Here is a 16,594-nt window from a genome sequence, read left to right as displayed (position 1 = left end):
GACTTCCTTCCCAAAGAAGAATTGGATGGTGATCAGAGCTGAAAAGAGGAAGATGGGAGACTACCCTATTTGGAAAAGAGAGTTGCCAAAACTCATTTGCACAAACTCTGTCAAGCCGCTCCTCCAACTTGCCTCTATTCCAAGTAAACGATGGGCCTTGATGACCTAAATCTTCAAGATTGCATTTCAAGAGACATTGCTGGAAATCTTGGATGCTTCTCCAATTCGGCGAACCTCCTCCCTCCTTCTCTGAAGCATACAAGTAAGCATTAAAATCTCCCAATACACACCAAGCCTCCGAAGTTTGCTGCTAGAACCTTTCCATCGCTTCCCCCAGAGATATTCTTTCCTGCCTACGAGGACTGACATACACAAAAGTTAATACTTCATCTTTTCTTATACTTGCCCATCTAATTTTTAAGTGAACAAACTGGTCATCAGTCTCCTGAACCTGAACATTTGCTTCTCCATCATTCCACATAATCTATATACCACCAGAAAAACCCATAGGATGAACCAACGTAAATTTAGGAAAACAAGCCCTTTTGCCACTTTCTGAGTTCGATCGCCCTCTATCCGAGTTTTAAGAAGAGCCAAAACTTGGATATTGTATCGACATGATATATCTCTAACCAGGGGAGAAAAACCTTTTTTCGCAGCCCCTCTAAATTCCATACACACACAGACATCATCAAACAAATGCAAAGAAAATAAAAACGAGAACAATTCATCCCTATTAAGAGATAATTGCATGATTCGTTGTTGTACCCTTCGTAGAGACGTCTTCAGGAGGGAGAGAACCCTCAGACGAAATATGAGACTCTATCAGCATAAGAGACTCCTCTGGCGATCTATTGAAATATGCCTGAAGAGTACCCTCCAGCATGTTTTGACTAGGATTTGATACATCTATTGGTGTAGACATAGAAGAGACCCCATTTTTGACCTCTTTCTGGTTCTGAAGAATTAACCATGATAGAAGAGGAAAATTAGAGTTGACATCCAGTTGTCCTAGAACTATCTATGATAAACCCTTGGGTTATAAGGTTTTAAAGCATGAATTAGCTTAATTTGTGTGATTAAATAGATGGAAAAGAGGGTCAATGTCCTAGAAAGTCCTAAATACAAGTTCTGGAAGTTATGTTGAAAATTTACATTATTATTTTAGGAAAATGAAGCTCAAAAAGAAAAAGAGAGAAGGGAGAAGATTCTGAAAAAGTTGGAGAATTCTAAGTGTTGGGCGCTAAACCGGCCAAAGTTAAGCATTTTAGCGCTTTGCTGCAAAAGAAAGCCTAAAAGTGCTGGTGCTGAGCGCTAAAACGGCCAAAGTCAAGCGTTTTAGTGCTGAGGACAGTTAAAAGTGGTTAGGCATCCGTCAAGTTGAGCGCTAAAACGTCCAATAATGAGCGTTTTAGCGCCCATGTCAGTTTTTGGATGTTATTTCAGTTTTGAAATTGTAAACTATAAATAGGGCAAGGGGCCTTCACACTTGGGGGGATCTCTGATACTTAGGAAGGGGAGATCAGATCAGATCTTTTATAGATCTGATATGACTTTTCATTCTCTGAAATTTCCAAATTCCTTAGGTCTTAGTCTTGTATTAGTTTAGTATATCTTATGTAATTGTGATTGAAGATTGAAGATTCAACAACATGACAATGGAGTTTGATCTTTCTTCTTCTCTTGTTATTTTTCTTTCTATGTCTGAGTAGAGTCCTTTGTAGTCTGATTTCAATGGAACTCAATGATGAATTTATGTATAGTTGATTGAATATTATGATTATCTTTTATGTGATGAAATGAAATTGTCTTTATCAATTCTTTCCATTAAGGGTGTGTAGAACAGGAATGTTTACATTATTTCTGTAACTAGCAATTTCATCATCAGTGTTCTAGTCACCAAGGGATAGGGACTAAGACTCTGATGTAATCTTTAAAATCTTAGTGCTTAATGTATGTATTAAGAAGAGAATCACCAAGGGATTGGGGTTCTTGATTAATGTATCAACCAGGATAGTAAGGGATTACATCTTGGTGATAAGAAAAAGGTTGATTGACATATCGCGATATATTATCTCATGCATGCTAGTCGTACAAAACATACATGCAAATAAAACAATTTTTATTTTGAGATAGTCATGGTGCTCGCTCATTTGTCCATCTTGCTTCTCAAGCCACGGCTTCTTGTCGTCTAAACGCCACTAGCCTAATTTTTCTAATTACAAATAATTAAAGAAACTCCAAAACATTTTTGGAGGGACAAACTTAAAATACAAAATTTAAAAACAAATTACAACTCTAATTAAATAGAGCAGAATTACACATTAATTTAAAATTCGAAATTTAAATTTCGGGCACCATGACCATCCCCTTCCTTTTTGCACCTGAAATGTTAGACAACTTACAAGTACAAAATATTATCATATAGTATGCTTCTCACATATGTCTTGATATTTAACAATTAAACATCAAAACAAAAATTCAAATTCTAATTTTCTTAATTCCTTATTTGGTCGAATTATATATAACAATCAATATAATTCAAATTCTGTTGACTCTTTCTCAAAGAACACAAAATTAAACCATGCATGTAGCCATAAACACCTTAATGGCCGAACCATATACATATGTATATGATGCAAATTTTCGAAAAATTTTCATGCATAGATCATGATACAATTCATGGAGAAAATAAGAAAACAATCAAGTTATTTAAAATACCCTTGATGGTCGAATTCTACCTTTCCAAAAGGTGTTTCCTTTTTAAAACTTTCATAAAGAAAAAAAGAAAAAAAACCATGAAAACATATGGATACATGAACATAGCAATCATATTAACATGTTCATAAAAACGATAACTTTAACGATTTAAAGCATTGTATATTAAAATCCATATGTAAAAATTGAATCTTTAACTCTTTAAAGAAATTTTAACCGTGAAAAGCATTCTCACAAACAAGGTACCATCACCCGCCGATAGTAAAGCAACCGGGCTCTGATACCACTTGAAAGTAAAATGAGTTTAGAAGAGTGATATTTTCAGAGATAAAACCTCACAAGGTGGCGCATGGAAGGAGGAGAGAATGGCTAGGTCTTTTTTTCATTTAAAAACCCTAAGGAGGAACACACTTATATATAGCACAAGAGAGTGAGGGAATAAATAAGTGAAATCAGATTTTTCACTTCAAAATCCCATGAAAGTGGCGCACAACAAATGAGGAGATAAAAGAGTTGTTGCAATTCAAAACTCCAAACAACCTCTCCATTGAATCTTTATAAGATAAGGTCTTTATCTAATCAAGATTCTGACCTGATGGTCATCACATGACCACTCATACTGTGCGCCCCATTCAGTCCCAAAAGGAGTCCATATACGTTTGAGTAGTTGCATTCAAACTTGAATCAACTCACTCAAATATTCTCCCAACAGACCGTATCTTTTGGAGCTGATTTTGATGACTAAATGACACTCACCAATAGCCAAAATCAGCGCCCCAATCTTCTTGGATCATGTCCAAAAGATCTCCTCTTGATACTAGTGATTTGTTCCAACAAGATCTTATCTTATCCTTTTGTTATGAAACAACTTTTCATAGCCAATTCAAATTTGAATTCAAATATTTAAATACGAATATTCAAACATTCAAATTCAAACTTTCAAACATTCAAATTCAAAATTCAAATTCAAATTTCAAATTTCAAATTCAAAATTCGAATTTCAAAATTCAAATTTCAAAATTCAAATTTCAAATTTCAAATTCCAAAATTTAAATTTCAAAATTTAAATGTTTGATAATTAATTTAACCAATTAAATTTATTAGTAGTGTCTTGGACTATCCAAGCCCATTACTGTGATCCATGCGCCCTCCACCCTCAAGGTGGACTTCCAAACTACTTCTTGGACTAATGACCATTATTAGGCCCAATACCATTAATGCTAGTTCATCTATACAATTGAGTGTTAGCGTGTGACCCATTAGGTCCAACATAGCCACTGACATAAATGGGTTTGGGCCCAATAAGCCCACAACCCATCTAATGACAACACAGAGCACTAGCAATGCTTTGTTGCCCCAGAACTAGTTAGATTAATGACGTGATCATCCTATTACACATATTTGGTTGCCGTATGTATTTTCCTTCGTCTCGGTTACCTTCCCATTAACCTAGGGTAAGGAAATGTATCAACCATTGCGGTTTAGGGTAAGCTTTATTCGAAATAGGGAATCTTCAATTTACTGACTCTAAAGGGAGATCATCTCATGATCTCTTTTACTATGCATAGATTCCCGAGTCCCTGTAAATGTCATCTCAATTTCTCCGGTTTACAGATAACCTAATCTCTCACAGAGATTTGACGAATTCCTTCAGCTTATCACCCTAGCCCTGTGCTCTTTCAGGACAAGCCCAACAGTATACCTATGAGTCTCCATGTTTCAGGCAGACGAGGTATAAAGTCAAAGCATGCCTTCTAGAACAAGTCTTGGTAATAACTTCTGGTCTAAGGAAAGACATACCCAAATATAAAGAGACTACTCTAATGATACTCTCTGTGAGATTTCCTCATAGAGTCTCTTTGTGGGTCTGTTCAGTGCGAGCTATACCCTTATAGGTCCACCCACGACTTTAGCTAAGACATCTCCATATCTGTAGCACATCAGGTCTTTACCTTGTATCCGTATACAAGTAGATAAGTCGTGCTAGTCTTATCCGAGATCACTGATCCCCATTCTCAGTGTCTCTAGACTAGGAACATAAAATTAGGAATAAACGTGCGGTATCCTTGAATCCTAATGATTGTGATCTCATCACAAATACTCAAGAGATACATGTTCTATTCCAAGGGGTTTATCCAGTTACTCATATATAATCTTAACAGTAATATCGAGACATAATATGAAACAGGATAAAGAGTGCTTATTATTTATTTGCGACAATAAAGGTCTACATTTAATGTCCTTATTTAATCAAAAGATTGTCTCTAGGACACCCATATACTAACATAAATGACATGCAATAATTTATCCTTCCTTTGGCCTAACACTACCCCTACAGCATAATCACTGGCATCACACATAAGTTAAAAAGATAATGAAAAATCAGGTGCCATGATTATTGGTGCAGTGATCGACTTATCTTTCAAAACATTGAATGTATGCAAGCAGTCATCAGTAAACAGAAATTCTTGATCCTTCCCTAACAACTTGCATAATGGTTTTGTAATTTTGGAAAAATCTTTTATGAAACGACGGTAGAACCCTGCATGACCTAGAAAACTCCTCACACCTTTAACATTTATGGGAGGGGGTAGTTTCTCAATAACAGAGATCTTGGCCTTATCTACTTCAATCCCTATGTTGGACACTTTGTGTCCCAAAACAAGACCCTCTGTCACCATGAAGTGACATTTCTCCCAGTTCAGCACAAGATTGCAATCTTGGCATCTTTTCAAAACACTATCCAGGTTTTCTAAACATGCATCAAAAGTAGAACCAAACACAGAAAAATTATCCATGAAAATCTCAATACACCTTTCTACCATGTCAGAGAATATGGAAAGCATGCACCTTTGAAAAGTTGCTGGTGCATTGCATAGGCCAAAAGGCATCCTCCGGTATGCAAAGATTCCATAGGGGTAAGTAAATGCAGTCTTCTCCTGATCTTCCGGAGCCACAGCTATCTGGTTGTAGCCTGAGTATCCGTCTAAGAAGCAGTAGAAGGCATGTCCTGCTAATCTCTCCAGCATTTGGTCCAGGAATGGAATAGGGAAATGGTCCTTCCTTGTTGCTTTGTTGAGTCTCCGGTAGTCAATACACATCCTCCAGCCTGTGACTGTTCTTGTAGGGATCAGTTCATTGTTCTCATTCCTCACCACAGTCATCCCTTGCTAAACCCTTGGTTTATAAGGTTTTAAAGCATGAATTAGAATAATTTATGTGATTAAATGGATGGAAAAGAGGGTTAATGTACTAGAAAGTCCTAAATACAAGTTCTGAAGCTTATGTTGAAAATTTACATTGTTCTTGTAGGAAAATGAAGCTCAAGAAGCAACAGAGAGAAAGAAGAAGATTCTGAAGAAAGGAAGAATGCTCAAGTGTTGAGCGTTAAAACATCCACACATAAAGTTTTAGCGCGCTGCTGCAAACTGAAGGCAAAAGTTGTTGGTGCTGAGCGCTAAAACGTCCAACACTGACGTTTTAGCGCGCTGCTGCTGGAAAAGTTTCTGGTCTTGGGCGCTAAAACCTCCTGATCAAACATTTTAGCGCTCTGATGTGCGAAAAGACTTTGGTCTAGAACACTAAAATGCCCAAGTCAAACGTTTTAGCGTTAGAATCAGTTAAAAGCAGTTGGGCATCCGTCAGACATGGACGCTAAAACTCCCATCAATGAACGTTGTAGCGCCCATGGCAGTTTTCAGTTGTATTTTGTAACTCTATAAAAGGCAAGGGCCTTCACATTCTGACATATCCCATCTATCATATCTCATATATCTGATTCTATCTCTCTCTCCCATATCAGATCCTCTGATCTGACTTCTCTCTCTTACTTTCCAAATTCTTTAGGACTTAGTTCTTGTATTAGTTAGTTTCCTATGTAATTGCACTTGAAGATTGAAGACTTACTATCATGAAAATGGAGTTTGATCTTTCTTCTTCCTTTTTTTATATTTCAATTATGTCTGAGTAGAGTTCTTTGTAGTCTGATTCAATGGAACTCAAGTTTGAATTTATGAATGGTTAATTAGATGTCTTGTTTTTTTATTATGTGATTTGTATGAAGTTGTCTTGATTAATTCTTCATGTTAAGGAGTAGTGTAGAACAGACATGTTTACATTGTTTCTATATTTGACAACTTCATCATCAGTGTTCTAGTAGTCAAGACATTGATGTAGGATTTCTGATGTGATCTTAAGACCTTAGTAATTAATGCATGTATTAAGAAAGGAATCACCAAGACATTGGGGTTTCTAATTAATGTGTCTATCAAGGTAGTAAGACATTACATCTTGATGATAAGAAAAAGGTTGATCAACATTACATAGTAGATATTCATCATGGAAATTGGTTCATCCATAAATTCATTCTTGAGGGAAATTGACATTTGACTACTTGTTTTAAATTATATTCACACTTTATTTGTTTATCAATTCTTTAATTTTAATTCAAATTTAATTTCTGGTGACAAGAAATAAATGGAATTCATAATCTTTTGGTTGATTCAACTTAACAATATTTGGTTAGTCAGTGCTTGACACAATTCCTCGTGGGAACGATCTTTACTCATCATTTTATTACTTGTTTGACTAGTACACTTGCTAATCTGACAACAAGTTTTTGGCGTCGTTGCCGGGGATTTGTTCTTCAACATTGACAGACACCATTAATATTTGAGATTGAATCTTTTATTTTCAGCAATTTATATTTATGTGTGAAGTTTGTTTTTTCTGGTCCAAAGCGCTAAAATGTTCAGACGTGACCGTTTTAGCGTGATGCGACGTACATCAATGTGCATATGTCTCTGGAGACCAGTGCTAAAATGCTTGATTTCAACGTTTTAGCGCTGGTCCACTAATATGATTTTCGGTTGTCTCATATGTTTCACACACTCTCACATGTCTCTGCATTAGTTTCTGCTATTTTCATTTTTTAGTTTTATTTTGCTATTAGTTTACTTTTGTAATTCAGTTTAGCACATTGAGATATTCACTGTTTTTGCATGATGCACATTGCGATAGTACTGATGCTATTGGTTTACATCTGAATGTGTTTCAGTGATCAATTGCTGTTTTAGGTTTAAATTAGTTGTTGGGGATAGCAACGTTTAAATCTGGGAATTTGGTGTGATTGAATGGCATGAAAACTTCATGGAGATGTCACACAAATTGATGAGCCAAAACAGGGAAATATCTCAATCTTTTTCTTTTCTAAGTTTTCTTGTGTGATTTGGATTTTAGTTGTGATATTGAATTTGGATTTCAGTTGTGATATGAAATTCTATGAGGATAAGACTGATCAAAATTTTATATGATTGATCAAATTAAGGATACAATCTTATACCTTGCATGTTGAGCTTAAATGAAATGATTGCATGACTCATTCAATGTGTAAGAGTAGAGAGATTAGTTTTGATGCATATAGAGAAAGTCAAGCATGCACTCTGATCTGTGAGGAAATTGAGCCTATACAGAAAATTTTGTTCAGAGAGCACTTCACTGCATGAATAACTCTAGAACTTGCCATGTTTCTTGCTTGAAATGGTTTATGATGTGTAGGGTAGAAATGATTGAGGCACTTCCTTCTTGAACCAGAAAGTTTAAATGGCCAACCCTAATGTTTCCATTGCATGAAACCCTTGAGCTTAAACCTATTTGTCTATAAAACCAAGAACCTACATTCATTCTAATCCTTCAGATTAAAAGGTTCAGATAAGTGATAATGGATGAAAAGTTCTGCTGGGAGAAAATTGTTTCCTGTAATGAATGAATGCACAAAATGTTACAAGGTTTGGAGATATAGAAAAGAAGGAAGAAAAAGAAAGGGGATTAAAGAGACAAAGTGTCTGAAAGAAAAAAAAAGGGAGAAAAAGAAAAAAATATTAAAGACATAAAGTGTTTGGAAGAAAAAGGAGGAAGAAAGGTTCAAAGAAGGTACAAGGAATGAAAAGGAAGAAAGTTGGGAGAATTATGAAGAATATGGATAAATACAATTGTGATTCTCCTCTTAGCTGAATCTGATTCATTTAATCTGAACCCTTCCTTTAACATAACTTCTAGCCCTAGTCAAGCCACATACCAAGCCATATTGCCAACTATTCAAAGACCTTTTTGATCTGCTCTATGGATCATTGTAACTGTAGAAAGTGAGAAGATGGGCAAGCTTATGGTAATTTGAGTACAGTGAAGACTGAGTGATAAGTGCACCCTTAAACACTAGAGTGCAAGAGAGTCAAGTTCTCATAATTTTTGAGAAGTTCCTAGTGAGGGGGTGTTTTGTTTGGAAGTCTCTGTATATCATCTCTACCGATCTGTTGAAAAGTCATAAATGATGTTGGGCAAATCATAGGAAATAAGAGATTGCATGGTTATAAGCTTGTATCATGAAATGTTGATCTTTTGTTAACTGAAGTCTATCCTCATGAATATCATTTGTAAAGAATCTCAATTTCTTCTCTGTTTTTAATTCATTGTTGAGGACAACAATGTTCAAATCTGGGAATTGTGATAAACCCTTGGTTTATAAGGTTTTAAAGCATGAATTAGCTTAATTTATGTGATTAAATGGATGGAAAAGAGGGTTAATGTCCTAGAAAGTCCTAAATAAAAGTTTTGAAGCTTACGTTGAAAAATTACATTGTTCTTGTAGGAAAATGCAGCTCAAGAAGCAACAGAGAGAAAGAAGAAGATTCTGAAGAAAGGGAGAATGCTCAAGTGTTGAGCGCTAAAACGTCCACACAGAACGTTTTAGCGCGTTGCTGCAAACTGAAGGCAAAAGTTGTTGGTGCCGAGCGCTAAAACGTCCAACACTAAAGTTTTAGCGCGCTGCTGCTGGAAAAGTTTCTGGTCTTGGGAGCTAAAACCTCCTGATCAAACATTTTAGTGCTCTGATGTGGGAAAAGACTCTGGTCTTGAATGCTAAAATGCCCAAGTCAAACGTTTTAGTGTTGGAATCAATTAAAAGCAGTTGGGCATCCGTTTTCAGTTGTATTGTGTAACTCTATAAAAGGCAAGGGCCTTCACATTCTGACATATCCCATCTATCATATCTCATATATCTGATTCTATCTCTCTCTACCATATCAGATCCTCTGATCTGACTTCTCTCTCTTACTTTCCAAATTCTTTAGGACTTAGTTCTTGTATTAGTTAGTTTCCTATGTAATTTCACTTGAAGATTGAAGACTTACTATCATGACAATGGAGTTTGATGACTTACTATCCCTCCTTTTTTAGGCACTGTCTGAACTGGACTCCCCCGAGCACTGTCTGAAATAGGGTAAATCATCCCAGTATCAAGCAACTTCACCACCTCCTTCCTCACTACTTCCTTCATAGTGGGATTGAGTCTTCTCTGTGGTTGTCTCACTGGTTTGACTTCCTCTTCCATCAATATCTTATGAGTGCAGAAGTAAGGGTTGATACCCTTAAGATCTGAAAATGACCAGCCCATGGCTGTGTTATTCTTCTTGAGCACTTCAACCAACTTCACGTCCTCCCTTTCAGACAACAATGCATTGATAATAGCTGGGTAAGTTTGATCATCCCCAAGGAACACATACTTCAGATTTGAAGGTAGTTCTTTCAATTTCACCTTAGGTGCTCCCTTAGGAATGTCATCCACTTTCTTTTCCAACTCTTCAACCACCGGTTCCTCCTCATAAAATTCCCCACTTATCTCATCCTTTAATTTATCTTCCTCAAATGACAAGTCTGCTTCTCCTGTCACTTCTTCCATAACCTCATGTATGATATCAATTCTGAAACAATCCTCCACATCAACAGGATGTTTAATGGCTTCAAACACATCAATTGTAACGGTCTCTTCATTCACCCTTAACATCAGCTTCCCTTGTTCAACATCAATCAGGGATCTAGCAGTTGCTAAGAATGGCCTCCCTAGAAGTAGAGGGCTTTCAGTATCTCCTTCTTCCATATCAAGAATCACAAAATCCACAGGAAAAATGAACTTATCCACCTTGACCAAAACATCTTCTACCACACCTTCTGGTCTCTTGATGGATCTATCTGCTAGATGCATAATAAGATTGGTATCCTTCAATTTATTGATTCCCAAAGCTCTACATAAAGACAGTGGCATCAAATTTATGTTGGCCCCCAAATCACAAAGTGCCTTCCCTACTTCCACATCTCCAATGGCAATAGGAATGCTGAAACTCCCTGGGTCTTTTAACTTTGGAGGAAGCTTATTTTGGATCAGGGCACTACACTCTTCTGTTAAGGCCACAGTCTCACCATCCTTCAGTTTCCTCTTCTTAGACAGAAGATCCTTCATGAATTTGGCATAGTGAGACATGTTCTCCGAGGCCTCAGCAAATGGAATGTTAATCTGCAACTTCTTAAAATATCCAAAAACCTTGCATAGTGCTGCTTTTGAATTTCCTGCTTCAACCGTTGAGATAAGGCACTTTAGCATATGGAGATAGGTTAATTGGCTGGTCCTTCTTGTCAGCCAGTTTCTTCTTCTCCCACTTCATCAACTTCTTGGGTGAAGAACTCTTCTCAACCACTACCTCTTCTTCTTTCTTATCTTTCCCAACTTTCTTTTCTACTTCATTATTTTCAACTACAACATCTTCAACAACAACTTCCTCCTCATTTTCTTTTTCTTCCACTTTCTTCTCTTCCACTTTCTTGTTAACCGGTTGAAGCACAAGCTCACTTCTTGTAATTATGGACTTACAGTGCTCCTTTGGATTCACCATGGTATCACCTTTTCCCTGTGGCCTCTCAGATATCTGTCTAGACAACTGGCCAATTTGTGTCTCTAAATTTCGGATGGATGCTTCCTGGTTCTTGAATGTTGTCTTGGTCTCTTGCATGAAAGAATAAGTTTCTTCCCTGAAAGAATTTGACCCCTGAATGTAATCTTCAGTAGTCTTTGATAACTGGGCAAAAGCTTTCTCCCATGCAGAAGTATCACCTTGCTGTGATGAATGTGTTGGAGGAGGATGTAGTGGAGGATTCAACTGATGGTTGGCACTGTAACTGAACCCTGGGTGTTGATTCTTATTCTTCTATGGTGGAACATAAACATTTCGCCCCTTGTTCTTATGGTTCCTTTGGTTGTTATGGTCATACCATACTCCATTTACTTCTGCTTGTTCAGCAGATCCTCCATAATCACAATCATCTGTAACATGGGTTTTCCCACAAATGGCACACACAGAATTAGTGTCCACGGAAGCAACCTTCTGAGAAGAAAGCTTCTTGGTGAGAGCCTCCAGTTGTTGCTGTTGTTGTTTCTGCACTTGCATCATCTGATCATTCTTGGCTAACAAAGCATCATAGCCATCAAGTTTAATAATTCCTATTCTTCTGTCATTCACCGGAGCATTGTCAAACTCCTGAGATGTTAGGAACTCAAAGATGTCAAGGGCTTCCTGAGGGGTCTTAGTTATCAATGAACCACCAACTGTGGCATTCACCAATGTCCTGGTGTTGGTTGTCAACCCTTGGAGGAATATTGCTGCTTGATTCCACACTTCTATACCATGTTGTGGACATTTCCTCAAAAATGTCTTGAACCTCTCCCAGGCCTCATAGATAGAATCTGACTCTTTTTGCTTGAATCCTGTGATCTCATCTTTCAACTTTGCCCTCTTGGATGCTGAAAAGAATTTGGCCAAGAACTTGGTCTGTAGATCATCCCAAGTTGTAATACTTCCTTGTGGTAGTGACTGTAACCATCTCCTGGCATCATCCTTTAGTGAATGAGTAAAAAGCCTCAAAAGAATGGCATCTTTGGTCACTCCATTAATTTTCACAGTGTCACTCAACAGCAAAAAATTCTCAATGTGCAGGTATGGATCTTCTGCACTGGTCCCAGCAAACTGTTCCTTCTACACCAACTGTACTAGTGCAGGCTTCAATTCGAACTTGTTGGGTTCTACTGTAGGTCTAACCACACTTCCAATGGGTGGAATGACAGCGGGAGTCATGTAATCTCCCAGTGTCCTCTGTGGTGGTTGCACATGGTTTTCTGCCATAATCTCTTCATGTACTGTAACACTTGGTTCACCGCTTGGTTCACCCCTTTCCTGTAACTGTCTTCTTCTGGCTGCCCTCTTGTTCCTTCTGATTGTACTTTCTAATTCTGGGTCAAACAATAAAGAATTTGGATCAATAGTACCTCGCATACACCAGAATTAAAATTGAACAACAAATTCACACACAAAAAATATAAAGTGCTGAAAAATAAAAAGACTCAATCTCAAATTCTAACGGTGTCTGTCAATGTTGAAGAACAAATCCCCGGCAACGGCGCAAAAAACTTGTTGTGGAATTAGCAAGTGTACTAGTCACACAAGTAATAAAATGATGAGTAAAGATCGTTCCCACGAGGATTTGTGTTCAAGCACTGACTAACCATATATACTTAAGTTGAATCAACCAAAAGATTATTAATTGCATTGAGATCTTGTCACCAGAAATTTAGTTGAATTGCATAAAAACTTGATAAACAAATAAAATGTGATTATAATTTAAACAAGTAGTCAGATGTCAATTTCTCTCAAGCATGAATTTATGGATGAACCAATTTCAATAATGAATTATCTACTATGTGATGTTGATCAACCTTTTTCTTATCATCAAGATGTAATGTCTTACTACCCTGATTGATACATTAATCAGAAACCCCAATCCCTTGGTGATTCCCTTCTTAATACATGCATTAATTACTAAGGTCTTAAGATCACATCAGAATCCTAGCATCAATATCTTGACTACTAGAACACTGATGATGAAGTTGTCAGATACAGAAACAATGAAAACATGTCTGTTCTACACTATTCCCTTAATAGAAAGAATAAATCAAGACAACTTCATACAATCACATAAGAGATAAACAAAATATCTAATTAACCATTCATAAATTCACACTTGAGTTCCATTGAATCAGACTACAAATGACTCTAGTCAGACATAATTAAAGAATAAACAAGAGAAGAAGAAATATCAAACTCCATTGTCATGATAGTTGAGTCTTCAATCTCCAAGTACAATTACATAGAATGAACTAACTAATACAAGAACTATGTTATAACAACCCTAAATATTGTATCATGATTAATGAAGAATTATGATAATTAATAAACGAGACATTTCAGATGAAATAGTTTATGATTAAGTAAATTAGAAGTATGGGTCCAATGGACCAAAGACATAAGCATTAGGGATCCAATGAATTCATGGATCAAAGTATAACCCAACAAAGGAAGTTTTAATTCCATTTAATGTGGACAAGTCCAAGTGATACAAAGAAAGCTCTATATGATAAAGTAAAGTCCAATAAGGTAAATGAAACCCAAATCAAGTTAAAGCCCAAAGTAAGGCCATGACATAATAAACCTAAAGAAGTACTATATGACTAGGAATTAAATTAGAATTCTTTCCCTACAAGCAAGAAGCCCACGGTTTTACTAGAGAAAACAAGCTCTAAGAAGTCAATTTAAAGTGTCATAAAATCATGGAAAAATAGGCACAAATTAGGTCAGGTTAATAGGTTAAAGGTCCATAATCTTAAGGAATAAATCATGGTCCAAAGTTAAAGGAAATCTTTTCCTTCCAAGCATTTAAAATCCGCGGCCTAGGTGTAGGAAATGAATTTGATTTTATTTGATTTTCAAGCCATTAAATGCAAATCGAATTTCCTTAAGTCAAGCCAGTCAAATTCCTTTAAACAAGGAAGTTAGGATTATGATGATTAGTAGTCAATCACTTTCCCTAAATCAAGCAAATTGATGACAATATGTCAATCAATCAAATAATTATGTTTCTTAAATCAAGGAAGCAACCTTTATGACGATTAGTCACACCTCATCAATCCCTTAAATCAAGGGAGCAACTTTTAATGACGATTAGTCACACATCATCAATTCCTTAAATCAAGCAATCACTAAATTTCCTTAATCAAGGAAATTGACATCATGTTCTTGTCCCTAAATTAAGCAATCTAACCTATGACAACAAATCACCACCTTACTCTCATTTAATGTGATCGAAACCTACCAGCAATCAAGTAATGGCAAGGCTTCTAGGTTCCCTATTTGAACAAGCTTTAGTCTCTCCTTTTTCCCTCTATAGCCGCGGCACTACCAAAGGAAAGAACAAAGAGTTTAGTTCATTTTGTGAAGTCCATGAATGCTTCGAAATGGTGAGTGTGTTAGTGAGAAATACCTAATTATTCCAAGATCAAATACAAGCCTGGATCTTAGTCCTTCTTCCTAATAATTCCACCAAAGAACCCTTCATCTCTAAGCAAGAAAATCCCTCTTCTCCTCTCTTTAAGCTTGCGACCTTGTATGTTCAAGGAGGAAGGAAGTTCATTCAAGAAGATTCAAAGTAGTCAAAGGTCAAGAAGTGTTTCCTTAAGTCGTTGATCATCATCAAAGGTAAGCCTATGAACCTTCTTGGTTAGGAATGACATGTAAAAGCATGAAAGTGATATCCTAAGTATATGATCCCTAGAAGGCCGAACCATGTATGATAATTATAAGCATGAAGAGATGTTTAAATGATATGAAAGATGATGAAATGATGATGTTAGATTAGCATGTTTAGTAGCCTAGATTCTAAATCAATTTTGCATGATCATAACCTTAGCTGGCCGAATATATAAGATGATGTTTTGAATGATGCTCTAGGATTTAAATATGATAAATTATCAATAATGTTAGAAGCATGTTTTAGAAGTAATCCCTTAGGTATTTTAGGGCAATAAGGCCGAATGGTATGTAGCTAAAAGAGGTTTTATTTGATTAATGTTGAAAGGATCTAACCATGTTAAGTTAATAATATAATTGAAAGCATGTTTTAAATATTATATTCCTAGATGTTTATCTATGGTGGCCGAACCTATACATGCCTAGAATGAAATCTTTAATAATTCTATTAAGTGTTATGATGACCTAATAATGTCCTAAAACCTACACAAGTGGGTAAGTAAGCAAAACAACTCCTCTAGGTAATTAAACCTGCAAAGCCGAGACCTATACATGGATAAAACACAAATGTTGAATGTTATATAAGTTACTAAAAGATGATATGATGATGTTAGGGAGTCAAGGGAGCAAACAGGCAAGTAAAGAGATCAAAAGTTGAAAGTATACAAGTAAAGAACGACAAGTACTGTAAGTGTTTACAGTTGTTGAAGTGATCTCTCTAAGTATGCCACCATTATGAAACTATGTTATGGTCTGACTGCAATATGTTTATAGTGCTTTACATTATGTGATTATGATATTTTCGAAACTTAAAACCATGCTATTAAATGTTGGCTTGTGCACTGATACTCCAGTTGCAACCTGACGAGGACTCTGGGTATCTCCGTAAGTCCGTAAAAGCCGGCAGGAATATGATGATGATGATGATGGCATGATATTTTTATATGATGATGTTAAATGTTCCATTTTGTATTGTTATTATAAATTGTTGCAGGAGTAAGCGTCATAGTTGGAGAATGCTCCAGCTGTGAACCTTACTGAGATTTTCCCCAAAATCTCACCCCCTTTGACCACCCATTTCAGGAAAAGATGAAAGAAAGTAATAAGAAAGTTATGTGGGAAAGAAAGGGTAAGAGACTGGTACGTAAAGAAGAAGAAACTCCACCTACCTGGGAAGAGAACCTAAAGGATCTAACAGATAGAGGCCTATGGACTGAGGCTATGAAATTATTAATAGAAGCTTTTCCACATTATGATTTCGATGAAGCACTAAGTACACAATGGCTAAAGGAACCACAACCACATTATGACTGGGCTTATGATGCGGCATAAATTATGTTTTTATTTATGATTAGTTAATCTTTTTGGAATTACATTAAATAATGTTTAGTGTTATTTATTTTGTATTGACA

The 16,594-nt window shown here is 36.3% G+C and overlaps 1 non-coding gene across 1 annotated transcript; it reads left to right on the top strand.

Moving 5' to 3' along the window:
• The first annotated feature begins 12,225 nt into the window (after positions 1 to 12,225).
• LOC133288860 (small nucleolar RNA R71) lies at positions 12,226 to 12,332 on the top strand. Its single transcript, XR_009748413.1, has one exon. It is a non-coding gene; the product is annotated as a small nucleolar RNA R71 (small nucleolar RNA).
• The last annotated feature ends 4,262 nt before the right edge of the window (positions 12,333 to 16,594 follow it).

This window comes from Gastrolobium bilobum, unplaced genomic scaffold (assembly GCF_033153095.1).
Source record: "Gastrolobium bilobum isolate Gb01-03AN ecotype WA unplaced genomic scaffold, APGP_CSIRO_Gbil_v1 utg23135, whole genome shotgun sequence".
NCBI classification, from domain to species: Eukaryota; Viridiplantae; Streptophyta; class Magnoliopsida; order Fabales; family Fabaceae; genus Gastrolobium; species Gastrolobium bilobum.
This window is presented reverse-complemented; position numbering and strand designations above follow the sequence as displayed.